The following is a 13,954-nucleotide window of genomic DNA, read 5'->3' on the forward strand; positions in this document are numbered from 1 at the left end:
CATTCCAGTCCCCTATGATGAAAACAACATCTTTTTTGAGTGTTAGTTCTAGAATGTCTTGTGGGTCTTCATAGAACCATTCAGATTCAGCTTTTTCAGCACTACTGGTTGGGCCACAGATTTGGATTACTGTTATACTGAATTGTTTGCCTTAGAAATGAACGGAGATTATTCTGTCGTTTTTGAGATTGCACCCAAGTACTGCATTTCGAACTCTTTTGTTGACCATGATGGCTACTCCATTTCTTCTAAGGGATTCTTGCCCACAGTAGTAGATATAATGGTCATCTGAATTAAAGTCTCCCATTCCGGTCCATTTTAGTTCACTGATTCCTAAACTGTCAATGTTCACTTTTGCCATCTCCTGTTTGACCACCTCTAATTTGCCTTGATTCATGGATGGACCTAACATTCCAGGTTCCTATGCAATATTTGTTTTTATAGCCTCAGACTTCCATCATGGGTCATGTCCACAACTGTAAGTTTCATTCCTTATTATGACACTAATATTTCATTGGATATATGTATTAAATATTATTTATCCATTCTTCTTTTGATAGACATTTAGGCTGCTTCCATATCATGGCTATTTTAAATAGTGCCACAATGCATATTGGGGTGCTTATAGCTTTTTGAATTATGATTTTCTCTGGGTATATGCCTTGAAGTCAGATTGTTGATATGCAGTTATACTGTTTTATGATAGTTGTATTTTTAATTTTTTAAGGAACCTTCATACTATTCTCCATCGTGGCTGTAGAAAAAGGATCTTAATGATGCAGATAACCACGATGGTGTGATCACTCATCGAGAGCTAGACATCCTGGAATGCGAAGTTCAGTGGGCTTTAGGAAGCAACACTGTGAACAAAGCTAGTGGAGGTGATGGAATTCCAGCTGAGCTATTTCAAGTTCTAAAAGATGATGCTGTTGAAGTGCTGTACTCAATATGCCAGCAAATTTGGAAAACTCAGCAATGACCACTGGACTGGAAAATGTCAGTTTTCATTCCAATCCCAAAGAAAGCCAATACCAAAGAATGTTCAAACTACCACACTATTGCACTCGTCTCAAACGATAGCAAAGTATTGTTCAAAATTCTCCTAGCCAGACTTCAACAGTATGTGAACTGTGAACTTCCAGATGTTCAAGCTGGATTTAGAAAAGGCAGATGAACCAGAGATCAAATTGTCAACATCCACTGGATCATAGAAACAGCAAGAGAGTTCCAGAAAAACATCTACTTCTCCTTTATTGACTACACCAAAGCCTTTGACTCTATGGATCACCACAAACTGTGGAAAATTCTTAAGAGATGAAAATACCAGGCCACCTTACCTGCCTCCTGAGAAATCTGTTTGTAGGTCATGGTCAAGTTAAACCGGAACAGACTGGTTCCAAATCCGGAAGGGTGTACATTAAGATTGTATACATCACCCTGTTTATTTAACTTATGCAGAGTATATCATGAGAAATGTTGGGCTGGATGAAGCACTAGATGGAATCAAGATTTCCTGGAGAAATATCAATAACCTCAGATATTCAGATGACACCACTCTTGTGGCAGAAAGCAAAGAGAAACTAAAGAGCCTTTAGATGAAAGTGAAAGAGCATAGTGAAAAAACTGGCTTAAAACTCACCATTCAAAAAACTAAGATCATGGCATTCAGTTCCATCACTCCATGCAAATAGATGGAGAAACAATGGAAACAGTGACAATCTTTATTTTTGGGGGCTCCAAAATCACTGCAGATGGTGACTGCAGCCATGAAATCAAAAGATGCTTGTTCCTTGGAAGAAATGGTATGACCAACCAAACATCATATTAAAAAGCAGAGACATTACTTTGCCAACAATGGTCCATCTAGTCAAAGCTATGTTTTTTCCAGTAGTCAAGTATTGATGTGAAAGCTGGACCACAAAGAAAGCTGTGCACTGAAGAAGCATTGATGCTTTTGTACTGTGGTGTTGGAGAAGACTCTTGAGAGTCCCTTGGACTGCAAGGAGATCAATCCAGTCAATCCTAAAGGAAATCAGTCCTGAATATTCATTGGAATATTCATTACTGAATATTCACTGATGCTGAGGCTGAAACTCCAATACTTTGGCCACCTGATGCAAAGAACTGACTCATTGGAAAAGACCCTGATGCTGGGAAAGATTGAAGGCAGGAGGAGAAGGGACGACAGAGGATGAGATGGTTGGATGGCCTCACTGATTTGATGGACATGAGTTGAGCAAACTCTGAGTGTTGGTGATGGACAGAGAAGCTTGGTGTGCTGCAGTCCATGGGGTTGCAGAGTCAGGCACGAGTGGGTGACTGAACTGGACCAATCGTGGCCATATCAACTTACATTCCCACCGAAAGTGTAAGAGGATTGTCTTTTCTCCATACCCTCTCTAGCATTTATTTTTTGTGGATTTTTTGACAATGGCCATTCTGACCAGTTTGAGATAATGCCTCATTGTAGCTTTGATTTGCATTTTTTAAATAATTAGTGATGTCGAGCATCTTTTCATGTGTTTGTTGGCCATCTGTATCTCTTCCTTAGAGAAATGTCTGTTTAGGTGTTCTACCCACTTTTTGCTTGGGTTGTTTGTTTTTACAATATTGAGCTTCATGAGCTATTTGTGTATTTTGGAGGTTAGTCCCTTGTCAGTTGCTTTGTTTGTAAATATTTTCTCCCTTTATCAGGGTTGTCTTTTTGTACTGAAAAACTTTGTTTTTGTTTTCTTAATGACAGCAGGAAGAGCTTTCTTTGAAAGCAATACAGAGTCATATTTTGTCTTTGTCCTTTCCTTGGGTATTCTTTTCTTCTTTGACATCTCTAAAATCTGGTCTCAAACTCAGAAGTGTACATCTCAAATGTTTCTTTGAGTCAGGTTCAGGGAAATCATCTCAAGTTTTCAATAAAATTGTCTTTATTTCCCTCTCATCCCCACCTTGCCTGTAGACCTGCCATTCTAATTGTACCTTTTATGGCCAACAAGATGGAACAGATATGAAAGAGCTGGGTGACTTTTAAGAAGTTAGATTCTCCATAGCACTAAGAAACACTGCAACCCCAGGGGATGCTTCTGTCATGACACTGTTTTAAAACATCAGGAATGGCTGAATTGGATTAGTGATGAGTGTTTGTATTGGTGGTGAGTGTGTTTTCAAATCTTAGCTACAGGAGAAGCTAAGATCCATTAGATCTTAAGACTATAATCCTCTGGTTCTGTGCTCAGTTCTCCAGTCCCATAGTGGGGGGCATTTTTACCTCCATGGCTCTGCAAGGCAAACTCACCTCTTAGGCTCTAGGATAGAGGTAGCAGCCTGGGTGATCTCTGAATGCTTTGGGGGAAATTTTTTCCTTTTCTTAAAAAAATAGCACATGCTTGCAGCTGAATAGTTATATGGTCTAGAACTATGTGCTTCAAGAAAAAAGTCCCACCATTTCCCTTCCCTCTGTCCTGCTTTCTCTGTCCCCTTTATCTCAAACTGGCTGTGACTTTGCTGATATAATCTCTGTTCCTGGCTTCTGCTGAGATGGCTGATAAGTACATAAGCTTCACCCATGATCTCTTTATCAAATGGTTGTTCAGTAACACACTTAATGTTCTCTTCAACACTAAGTGAGAATGTGAGAACAAATGAGAAAAGTGATGAAAAAGAGAAATGCTTTTTCATTTTTTGCAATTTGGATAAGCTGAGAATTTTCTAAATCTCCCAAGTTCTGGCTCCTTTCTTCTTAATGAGATCTTCTTCAAATCAACATTTTTTTCTCTTTCATTTTACTATAAGCAGTGAGGAGGATTCCAGAGAATATCTTCACTACTTTGCTTAGAAACACCCTCCACTAAATATTAATTTCATCATTCTCAAGTTCTACCTTCCATAGAACATTAACATTCTCAATTCAATTAATTTCTTTGGTACTTTATAGCAAAGCTCAGCTTCCCAATGATCAGTAATCTAATTTCCAAAACTATTTCTCATTTCCATCTGAGATTTCACCAGAATGATCCTTAGTGTCCCTTCTTCTACCACAATTCTGTTCATTATTTTGTGTGTATTCTCTAAGAAAATGGGAGCTTTCTCTTCTGCTCCCATCATTTCCTTTTGAGTCCTCATCACAATCACATTTATTGTCCATATTTCTACCAACAGTTCCTTCATAGCTATTTCAACTTTTTACTGGCATGCACCTTAAAACTCTTCCAGTCTCTACCCACCAGCTTCTTCCAATACCATTTCCACATTTTTAGGTATATGTTAAAACAGCACCCTGTTTCTCATATCAACATCTATCTTTGTCAGTCCAGGCTGCAAAAACAAAATACCATAGACTGGGTGGCTTAAACAACAGAAATTTCTCAGAATTCTACAAAATGGAAAATCAAGGTACTAGCCAGTTTGGTTTCTGGTGAGACCTCTTTTTCTGGTTTATAGATGACTGCCTTCTCTCTCTGTGCTCACAAATGGTGACTGAGAGAGAGAGAGACAGAGACAGACACACACACACACACACACAATAAACAAACACAGACACAGAGATATTGCTTCTTCTTATTAATGGCCACAGTTGTACTGGATTAGAACCTCATTCAATCTGAATTATCTCCATATGTGTTCACATTGGGGCTCAGGACTTCAACATATAAATTTAGGAGAGCAAAATTCAGTCCATAGTAGTCTCTGATGCTCCTGTAATTAATCTGGAATTCTGGAGTAGGTAGAGTTTGAATAAAGATGGTTTGCCAAATTGTTCCTTCTGACTATGAGATTATAATGTCATGAATGTGGAGTGGGTGTTTACACTAGTCAAAAGGATTCTAACAATCACACAAAAAGTGTGACTGTGACCTATTTCTATGTAAGTATGATGGATAACTTTCATTTTGCAAATATTTTGCAAGTCTGTGTAGGGAGCATTGTATTCCCAGGTGAGTATTCCCCACTCCATTCCCTTTTACTTCCCTCCCCCACCCCAAATATCTGTCATATTTCTCAGCTTGCAATTTAGCTTCGGGTTAACAGACAATACTTTTATACATTTGCTGCAGAAACTGTTATGGAAAAAAGCAAACTATTACTGTTGCTGTATTATATTTTGTCACAGAAAATCAAACGTGAAACAATAGAGGCTAGAAATACAAAAAAAAAATTATTCATAAAATTCTGAATCTAAGAGCAGATCCTACAAAAGCTTAAATCTTTTGAAATAGTACTTAAGTAAGTACATAGAATATATAATGAATATTCCAAACTTCATAATCTCAGTTGAATATCTAGATTTTTATTAAAACATTTTCCTAACTATTTCACTTTAAATCATTTTATATAGATTTTCTTCCTTTCTATCTTCCTTTCTGCCTTTTCCCCTCTCTTTCTTTCTCACCCTTTCATTAAGTAGTTTTAAATTTAGAATAGTTATGGTCAGTAAGGCAAAAGTAGCTTACCTAAGTTTTATATAGATTTTCTTCCTTTCTATCTTCCTTTCTGCCTTTTCCCCTCTCTTTCTTTCTCACCCTTTCATTAAGTAGTTTTAAATTTAGAATAGTTATGGTCAGTAAGGCAAAAGTAGCTTACCTAAGTTTTCTACTTGCTATGTAGATTCTGTGCCATTACTATTTATAAAGTGAAAATTGTCCTCTATATGTATATTTCATTCATACATTCTGGTATTAAAAGATAATTTAGTTATCACTTCTCTTTCTAATATATTAGCAAAATTACTATTAATCTTCTGATTAATTCCAGGAAGTCATTTTGTGGCAATAGGAATAAATGGGACTATGTAGTAGGATGCGTGGCTTTCAAAACATATTTGGCCAGTGTGGTTCTTTTAAAACTATTGATAGAATACTGGCACATGTTTTTGAGATGAAATATATCACCTTGGATAAGAGCCTCGAGGGGAGAGAGAGAGAGATGTCTCTTTTCCTTGGATGTGGCCTGAGCCTGAGCTCAGTGACCAGCTTAGCCTGAACTATTACAACAAAAACACCGTTGACTGGGTAGTTTGTGCATGCGCGTGCATGCTCAAGCGACCCTGTGTATTGCTGCCTGCCAGGCTCCTTTGTCCATGGAATTCTCCAGCAAGAACACTGGAGTGGGTTGCCATTTCCTCCTCCAGGAAATCTTCCCAACCCCAGGGATCAAACCCGCATCGTCTTTGTCTCCTGGATTGGCAGGCAGATTTTTTTACCACTAAGCCACCTGGGATGCCCCACAGACGGCTTGTAAACAACAGAAATTCTTCTCTCACATTTCTGAAATTTGAGATGTCTACGATCAAAGCCCAGGGTAATTCAGTGTCTAATGAAGCAGAGTTTCCTGGTTCATAGATGCTACCTTCTCAATGTGACCTCACATGGTAGAAGCTTAAGGGAACTTCTTTTCCAAGTCTCTATACTTTTTATAAGACCCCACTCTCTTGACCTAAGCAATTCCAAATGCCTCACCTCCTAATACCTTCACACTGGGGATTAAAGTTCAACGTATGAATTTGAGGCTGACAGCAAACATTTAATCAATAGCAATGACCTACATCTAACTAACTATTTTCTAAGAACAATCCTAGGTTTAGTTTATTTCAGTAGAGAGAAGACGCTGTATGAGTTCCAAAGCTAGGTATGAAAAAGGTATAATTTCCATCTAGTTCTTCCACCCTGGGTTTGCTTTTTCTAGAGGAAGCCAGATGTCATGTTGAGCAGCCCCGTGGAGACGCCTGCCTGACCAGGAACTGAGACTTCTTGTCAACAACTGGCGTCAACTTCCCAGCCATGTGAGTGAGTCACATTGGAAGTTCAATCAGCTCAATAGTAATGCTGGCAAATATTTTTCTATTCTCTAAAAAAGAATGTGTTTCTCTATATCTAGCTGTGTATGCACACAGAGAACACACACATTAGCTTATTACAAAAAATGTGAAGCATAAAATTTGTCAATAATAATGAAATATATAGTACTCTTTATAAATTCCATATACCTATCCTTCAATATGACATCCTATTTCTTGCAAAATTTATTGCTAGTTTTTGTAATTTATCATCAAAAAATAGTGTCACAAAGTCAGATTTTTTAATGAGTGCTTGTTAATAGTTAATTTAGCAGAGGATTCACTCATATTATTGATGTACAAGTGTAGTTTTGAGAGATAAGTACAGTTTGATATTTTTGTTTACATTAACAATTAAAATAAAAGTGGAAAAACTACACTGCAACTTCACTTGTTCATCAACAGCATGAATAACTTCTCTAACAAACTGAAAAATGCTTCCAAATACTGGAAGTATATCCTCTCAATATTTTATGCTGTTGACAATGTGATAGATATGGGCATAATACACTTTAAAATATACTTCACATTATTAATATTTTCTGTATTGCTTTCTTAAGTTTAGGCAATTAACAAAACAGTAACTAAAGCAAGATTTATAGTGTTTGCCCAGGTCTATTGCATAAATCCTCACACCATGACCAATTTCAACCTGCAAATTTAGGTCACAGGATGTGGAGTTGGGAAGAGAGATAGCAAACAGTAGCACATAGTTTTTGAGTGTTTACACTACACAGACAAAAAATAGAAGTAAATAATTTCAAAGGCATTGATTATCAGTTCAGTCGCTCAGTCGTGTCCGACTATTTGCGACCCCATGAATTGCAGCACGCCAGGCCTCTCTGTTCATCACCAACTCCCGGAATCTACCCAAACCCATGTTCATCGAGTCGGTGATGCCATCCAACCATCTCATCCTCTGTCAGCCCCTTCTCCTCCTGCCCCCAATCCTACCCAGCATTAGGGTCTTTTCCAATGAGTCAACCCTTCGCATGAGGTGGCCAAAGTATTGGAGTTTCAGCTTCAACATCAGACCTTCCAATGAGCACTCAGGATTGATCTCTTTTAGGATAGATTGATTGGACCTCCTTGCAGTCCAAGGGACTCTCAAGAGTCTTCTCCAACACCACAGTTCAAAAGCATCAATTCTTCGGCGCTCAGCTTTCTTCACTGTCCAACTCTCACATCCATACATGACCACTGGAAAAACCATAGGCTTGACTAGATGGACTTTTGTTGGCAAAGTAATGTCTCTGCTTTTAAATATGCTATCTAGGTTGGCCATAACCTTCCTTCCAAGGAGTAAGTGTCTTTTAATTTCATGGCTGCAGTCACCATCAGCAGTGATTCTGGAGCCCAAAAAAATAAAGTCTGACACTGTTTCCACTGTTTCCCCATCTATTGGCCATGAAGTGATGGGACCAGATGCCATGATCTTAGTTTTCTGAATGTTGAGCTTTAAGCCAACTTTTTCACGCTCCTCTTTCACCTTCATCAAGAGGCTCTTTAGTTCTTCTTCACTTTCTGCCATAAGGGTGGTGTCATCCACATATCTGAGGTTATTGATATTTCTCCCGGCAATCTTGATTCCAACTTGTGTTTCTTCCAGCTCAGCGTTTCTCATGATGTACTCTGCATAGAAGTTAAATAAGCAGGGTGACAATATACAGCCTTGCCGGACTCCTTTTCCTATTTGGAACCAGTCTGTTGTTCCATGTCCAGTTCTAACTGTTGCTTCCTGACCTGCATACAGGTTTCTCAAGAGACAGGTCAGATGGTCTGGTATTGCCATCTCTTTCAGAATTTTCCACAGTTTATTGTGATCCACACAGTCAAAGGCTTTGGCATAGTCAATAAAGAAGAAATAGATGTTTTTCTGGAACTCTCTTGTTTTTTTGATGATCCAGCGGATATTGGCAATTTGATCTCTGGTTCCTCTGCCTTTTCTAAAACCAGCTTGAACATCTGGAAGTTCACGGTTCACATATCGCTGAAGCCTGTCTTGGAGAATTTTGAGCATTACTTTACTAGCATGTGAGATCAGTGCAATTGTGCGGTAGTTTGAGCATTCTTTGGCATTGCCTTTCTTTGGGATTGGAACAAAAACTGACCTTTTCCAGTCCTGTGGCCACTGCTGAGTTTTCCAAATTTGCTGGCATATCAAGTGCAGCACTTTCACAGCATCACCTTTGAGGATTTGAAATAGTTCAACTGGAATTCCATCACCTCCACTAGCTTTGTTCGTAGTGATGCTTTCTAAGGCCCCCTAGACTTCACATTCCAGGATGTCTGGCTCTAGGTGAGTGATCACACCATCGTGATTATCTGGGTCGTGAAATTACTGAAAGTGATTAGTCTTCAGTGTTACCTTTGATTTTAATATGATTTATGGATAATTTATATAATAATTTGCTATAATGTTTATATAATTGCATTTTAATAATGCCTTTATTTAACAGCTAGCTTGTCATATTCCTGAAAATTTAAGAATCCTCTCTGTCAGACATGTGAGGCAGCTCCAGCTCACCAATGCTGCTGACCCTACTGATACCTTGACTGCAACCTCATGAGAGATGATGCTGAGTCAGAACTATCTAGCTAAGCTACTCTTGGATTCCTGACCTATAAACACTGTGAGAGATAAAAATGTTTTTTGTTGTTTTAAGTCACTAAGTTTGGAGATAATTTGTTATGTGGAAAATAAATGGTTAATACACATACAAACTTTGTATTAGTCCTCAAATCTCAGTAAAACGTGAAAAGCTAAATCATTTTATTTCTTAAAAATAAAACAACAGATCTTATAGGATAAAATAAAAGATAATTTCACATTTTGGGGAAAATTTTATATGCAAGGAAAAATGATCTTTTTTAAATGAGAAAATGATTACAAGCATCATATAGCTGATTGATATGAGCACAGAGTGTTAAGGGAAAGAAAATCACTAATTACATGATCTGCACAGTGGATTAGGATGCTAAAAAATAACTGTTTCATGTATAACAATTGCTTTATGATTTTTGAGGACTAAAGACTAAGTTTGCTGATTTTTGTTTTGAAATGTTCCAGTTTTGCTTATTTGATACAAAATTTTTTGCTTAAAATGTTCTGCTGCTGCTAAGTCACTTCAGTCGTGTCCGACTCTGTGTGACCCCATAGACGACAGCCCACCAGGCTCTGCCATCCCTGGGATTCTCCAGGCAAGAACAGTGGAGTGGGTTGCCATTTCCTTCTCCAATGCATGAAAGTTGAAAAGTGAAAGTGAAGTCGCTCAGTCTAGCAATCACAAATTCATGGGGGAAAATTTATGTTGTGTAATTAATATAAGCTAAAAATTAGTAATCAAAAATACACACTAAAGTTATAAGATGAAACATGTAATATAGTCCAGAAATTAATGTGGAAATTACTTGGTAAATGCTTCCAAAGCTTAAATGTGAGGATGGGACAGCATCCTTTTGAGAATCAGATGGTGCCTCATTTGAATATTTGGGTTTCTCAATGTGACAAAGTTTCTTTCTTTCTTTCTTTTTCTCCTTCCTCCTAAAACTTCCATATCTTGAGCACCCAAAATTGGATCAATCATAAATCACAAATTGTAACTCTTGACTTATCCTCATTGTTGGTTCACCTATGACCCTCATTTATTTCAAAATTTTTCTTTCTAATGACCCTATCCATGTCAATCTACCACCAAACATCTACCCTCTACCCCACAACTAGATTATTAACAACTTATATTTTCTTGTGCTTTACTCCCCTACACTGTCACATAATGATTTCCTACTTGAGTTGTTATGGACTGAATGTTTGTTCATTCAAACCCTCAAAATTCATATGGTGAAGCCCTAACTTCCAGTATGCAGGTATTAGGAAGTGAGGCCTTTAGGAGCTAATTAGGTTTAAGTGAGGTCATGAGAATGGAGACTCCATAGTGGCATTGGTTCCTAACAAGGAGAGAAAGAGGTACTGGAGAGTACTCTCTCCACACTTGAAGATACATGAGAAGGTGGACATGTAGCAGCCAAGAAGAGGGCTCTTACGAAGAACTAAAACTGCCAGCCCCTTCATCTTTGACTTTCCAACCTCCAGAGCTGTAAGAAATAAAATTCTGTTGTTTAAGCTACATAGTCTATTCTATTTTGCTATAGCAGCCTGAGCTGGCTAAAACATAAGGAAACTCTAGTTTTGAATTTTGTGTTAATCTTAACTGGCTTTTAAAAATTTTATTATATACATCTATAAATATAACAAATAATTTATTGTTAAAGGAAGATTGTTATATAAATATAATTATTATATAAGTGCACTTACTATTTTCTTTACATGTACATTAAAAGTTTCATTAAAAGAGATCATTTGCTTTTTGGTTTACTAAAATATCTATTAACATCTCCAGAAAAACACAGAGCACAATTTGGAAAACTCTGATGTAATACCTGGAGTTTGCAAACAGAAAAAGCTGAGCACAAATTAAATTTCCATAACGTACTAGCTGTCTGTCAGAAGAAAAGCTGGCTAACATTTGTGAGCCTTCATTTTTCATTTACAAGGTAGGGGACAATAACACTGGCCTCATTAGGCTGTAATAAAGATAAAATAATATGATAAATGTAAAGAACTTAATGCATGTACTGAGAACTCAATTTTTTTTAAAAGCTACTAAGTGGAGAGTTAAAATTTGCTAGATTATTATTATTATTTTCCCTACTCAAGTGGTCGACCCAAGCATTTTGAATTCCATTGACATCAATGAATTAAAATTATATCCAAATTGCCATATGGAAACTTTTTCCAGCTATCAGTTGTTGTAAAATGGTGAATTGATCTATGAACCACAGTGAAGGTATAGCTTGATATCATTTAGTGGCATAGCCAAATTCAGACAAGCCCAATAAATTTCTTCCAATATAATCATAAAATGAATAGAAAATTTTTATATGGGGCCATGTGATAAAATTGGAATACAGATCTTGTTTACTTTGATCAATCCCAGTGTAACTACTTTTTCAATATTTGTTGTAATTATTATAAAATCTAAAACATGTGCTCATTTAAGTAATATTTTAAAATAGATTAACTAGAGTATTTATAATAAGGATTTTACTAAAGGGAAAAATTCCTGCAGAAAATTTTGGTTGTTATTAAATTATTGTCTATTCCTAAATACCTATACTCAATATATTCTAATCCCTAGCCCTATGGCTAGATCCAAAACAATCTTTGTTCTGTAAGCTTAATGTCCAGGAGACCTATCTGTAACTAATTCAGAAAGGTCTGTCTTACTCATAGAAATAGTCAGCAACACAGTTTGAGTTGAACACATTTGCCTGAACAACATTCACCACTACTCATCTCCTATTCTTTTCTCAGGAAATAACTAGTTTTCATGAGATTTACACTTCCTAACAACAACAACAAAAAAACAATCTTGAAACTTGAATTTATTTTAGTTCAAATGTTGATCCAAAATAGATACAGCTACTAACATTTAATATAGTCATTAGTACTAGTTCTCCGTTCTTGTTGATAGGTTTTAGCAGATAGGTACATAACAGACACATAAATGTATATAACTTCAGTGAGCTATACCAACACATTCTTATGGAAATGCAAAATCATCTAATAGTGTTATTATATGAAAGTAACCTCAAGTATCACTTCCATTAAAGGCTTAAAAAACAGAATAAAGTAGATAGTAAACTGTTACTTCAAATTTGAAAAGAACCTGCTTTTAAATGAGAAAATAAATGTTCACGAGGTTGAGAAACTGACTCTTAAGTATTTAAATGCCAGGAGATAAAATAAAAACATAAAAATAAGCCTGCGTAAGAAACAAATCACAGTTTTCTACAAGGCAAATAGCCCAGCTGATAAATCATTTTTGTTCTGTCTGCTCTGTGTGAAGAGGCCAAAGAGATAACACATCTTTTAAATAAATCTGGAAGCTTTTCTCATTTAAACTATCTTTGCTGCTATATTTATGCCAGAAACTAAAATAGTTCCATGGCCTTTCAAAAAAACATTTTTCCTCCTAACAATCAATTTGAGTTTCATTTTAAATCTAACAGTTTAATTTGATTTCTTCTTTAGGCATAAGATTCGGCACAGTTTTAAGCCAGGCTGTATAATTTTGAGATGTCTTAAAAATTGCATTTTACCTCAATTTCATGTTATTTAAAGGATGCATTATCAAAAACTTATTATATTTTCCTCCACACATTGTAGCCACTCATTACTTTAGAAAATGCAAACATATTTCAATAGATGATTGAAATGATGGTAAAAATAAAATTAAGCAGAACGGTATATGCTATGGACAATATGAAGACTGAGCTCATTTTAGAAAAGATATCTACTTTACAACCTTTATGGATTCATTTGAAAAGATCTTTGCTCTTTAAAAAAGCTTCCCATGAGAGATGCCTTGGTGACTTGAATTTATTGGGCATCAACTTAAATAAGATTTGTTCTAGAATGAAGTTGGTATAGACCATCTCACACTAGAGCACACATAACCTCTCCTTGTCTCCCTAGATAGGCTTCTAAACTCTAAAACACTACTGAGCAAACCATTTTCTTATCTGGCATGCCACAGACTTTTACCATCGATTTAATTTGGTTCTCACATTTTTATTGTCAGAGAAGTACTGCCAAACTGCTTCTTCTTTCTTACTTTTAATTTTAGTCATAAATGAGTGTCAGAGATGGTTTTGGCCATAGATAATACGTGAATGCTTCTTAGAATGAGTAATTTCCTTTGACACTGCAATTTAATTCCCTTTCTATTCAGCCAGGACCATGGAAAGTCCAATCAGATGACCCTGCTACCTTGGTAGAGAGAAAAAAATTACTTCTGTACCAGAAGCATTGATGTGGACTCATGACCCTGGGTAAGCACAAGTTGGGTAAAGGATTCAAAAAAGCAGAAACTTAGATATTAGTGATAAGGTTAATACATCCTCCCATTAGTAATTATACTACATTGAAAAAGCATGAAAAAGGCAGAATAAAATATCAAGCTTCTTATATTAGATCTATACTTTGAAATAAGAGTTAATAATATTTGTGAAAATGACTTCAAATTACTTTTTATCATGAAATGACATAACACTAACACATAACTT

General features: G+C 36.4%; 1 long non-coding RNA gene across 2 annotated transcripts in view; it reads left to right on the forward strand.

Moving 5' to 3' along the window:
- Positions 1 to 70: 70 nt before the first annotated feature.
- LOC145507150 (uncharacterized) overlaps positions 71 to 13,954 on the forward strand; it is a 29,342-nt gene continuing 15,458 nt past the window's right edge. The window contains exons 1-6 of one of the 2 annotated variants that reach the window (XR_014054616.1): positions 71 to 478; positions 728 to 2,368; positions 6,676 to 6,772; positions 9,286 to 9,459; positions 11,227 to 11,380; positions 13,621 to 13,720. This is a non-coding gene — a long non-coding RNA (uncharacterized LOC145507150). The remainder of the gene's footprint in view (positions 479 to 727; positions 2,369 to 6,675; positions 6,773 to 9,285; positions 9,460 to 11,226; positions 11,381 to 13,620; positions 13,721 to 13,954) is intronic. The other variant, XR_014054617.1, reaches the window with a different exon arrangement.

Source organism: Giraffa tippelskirchi, chromosome 5, assembly GCF_054371585.1.
Source record: "Giraffa tippelskirchi isolate mGirTip1 chromosome 5, T2T-mGirTip1v1.2.pri, whole genome shotgun sequence".
NCBI classification, from domain to species: domain Eukaryota; kingdom Metazoa; phylum Chordata; class Mammalia; order Artiodactyla; family Giraffidae; genus Giraffa; species Giraffa tippelskirchi.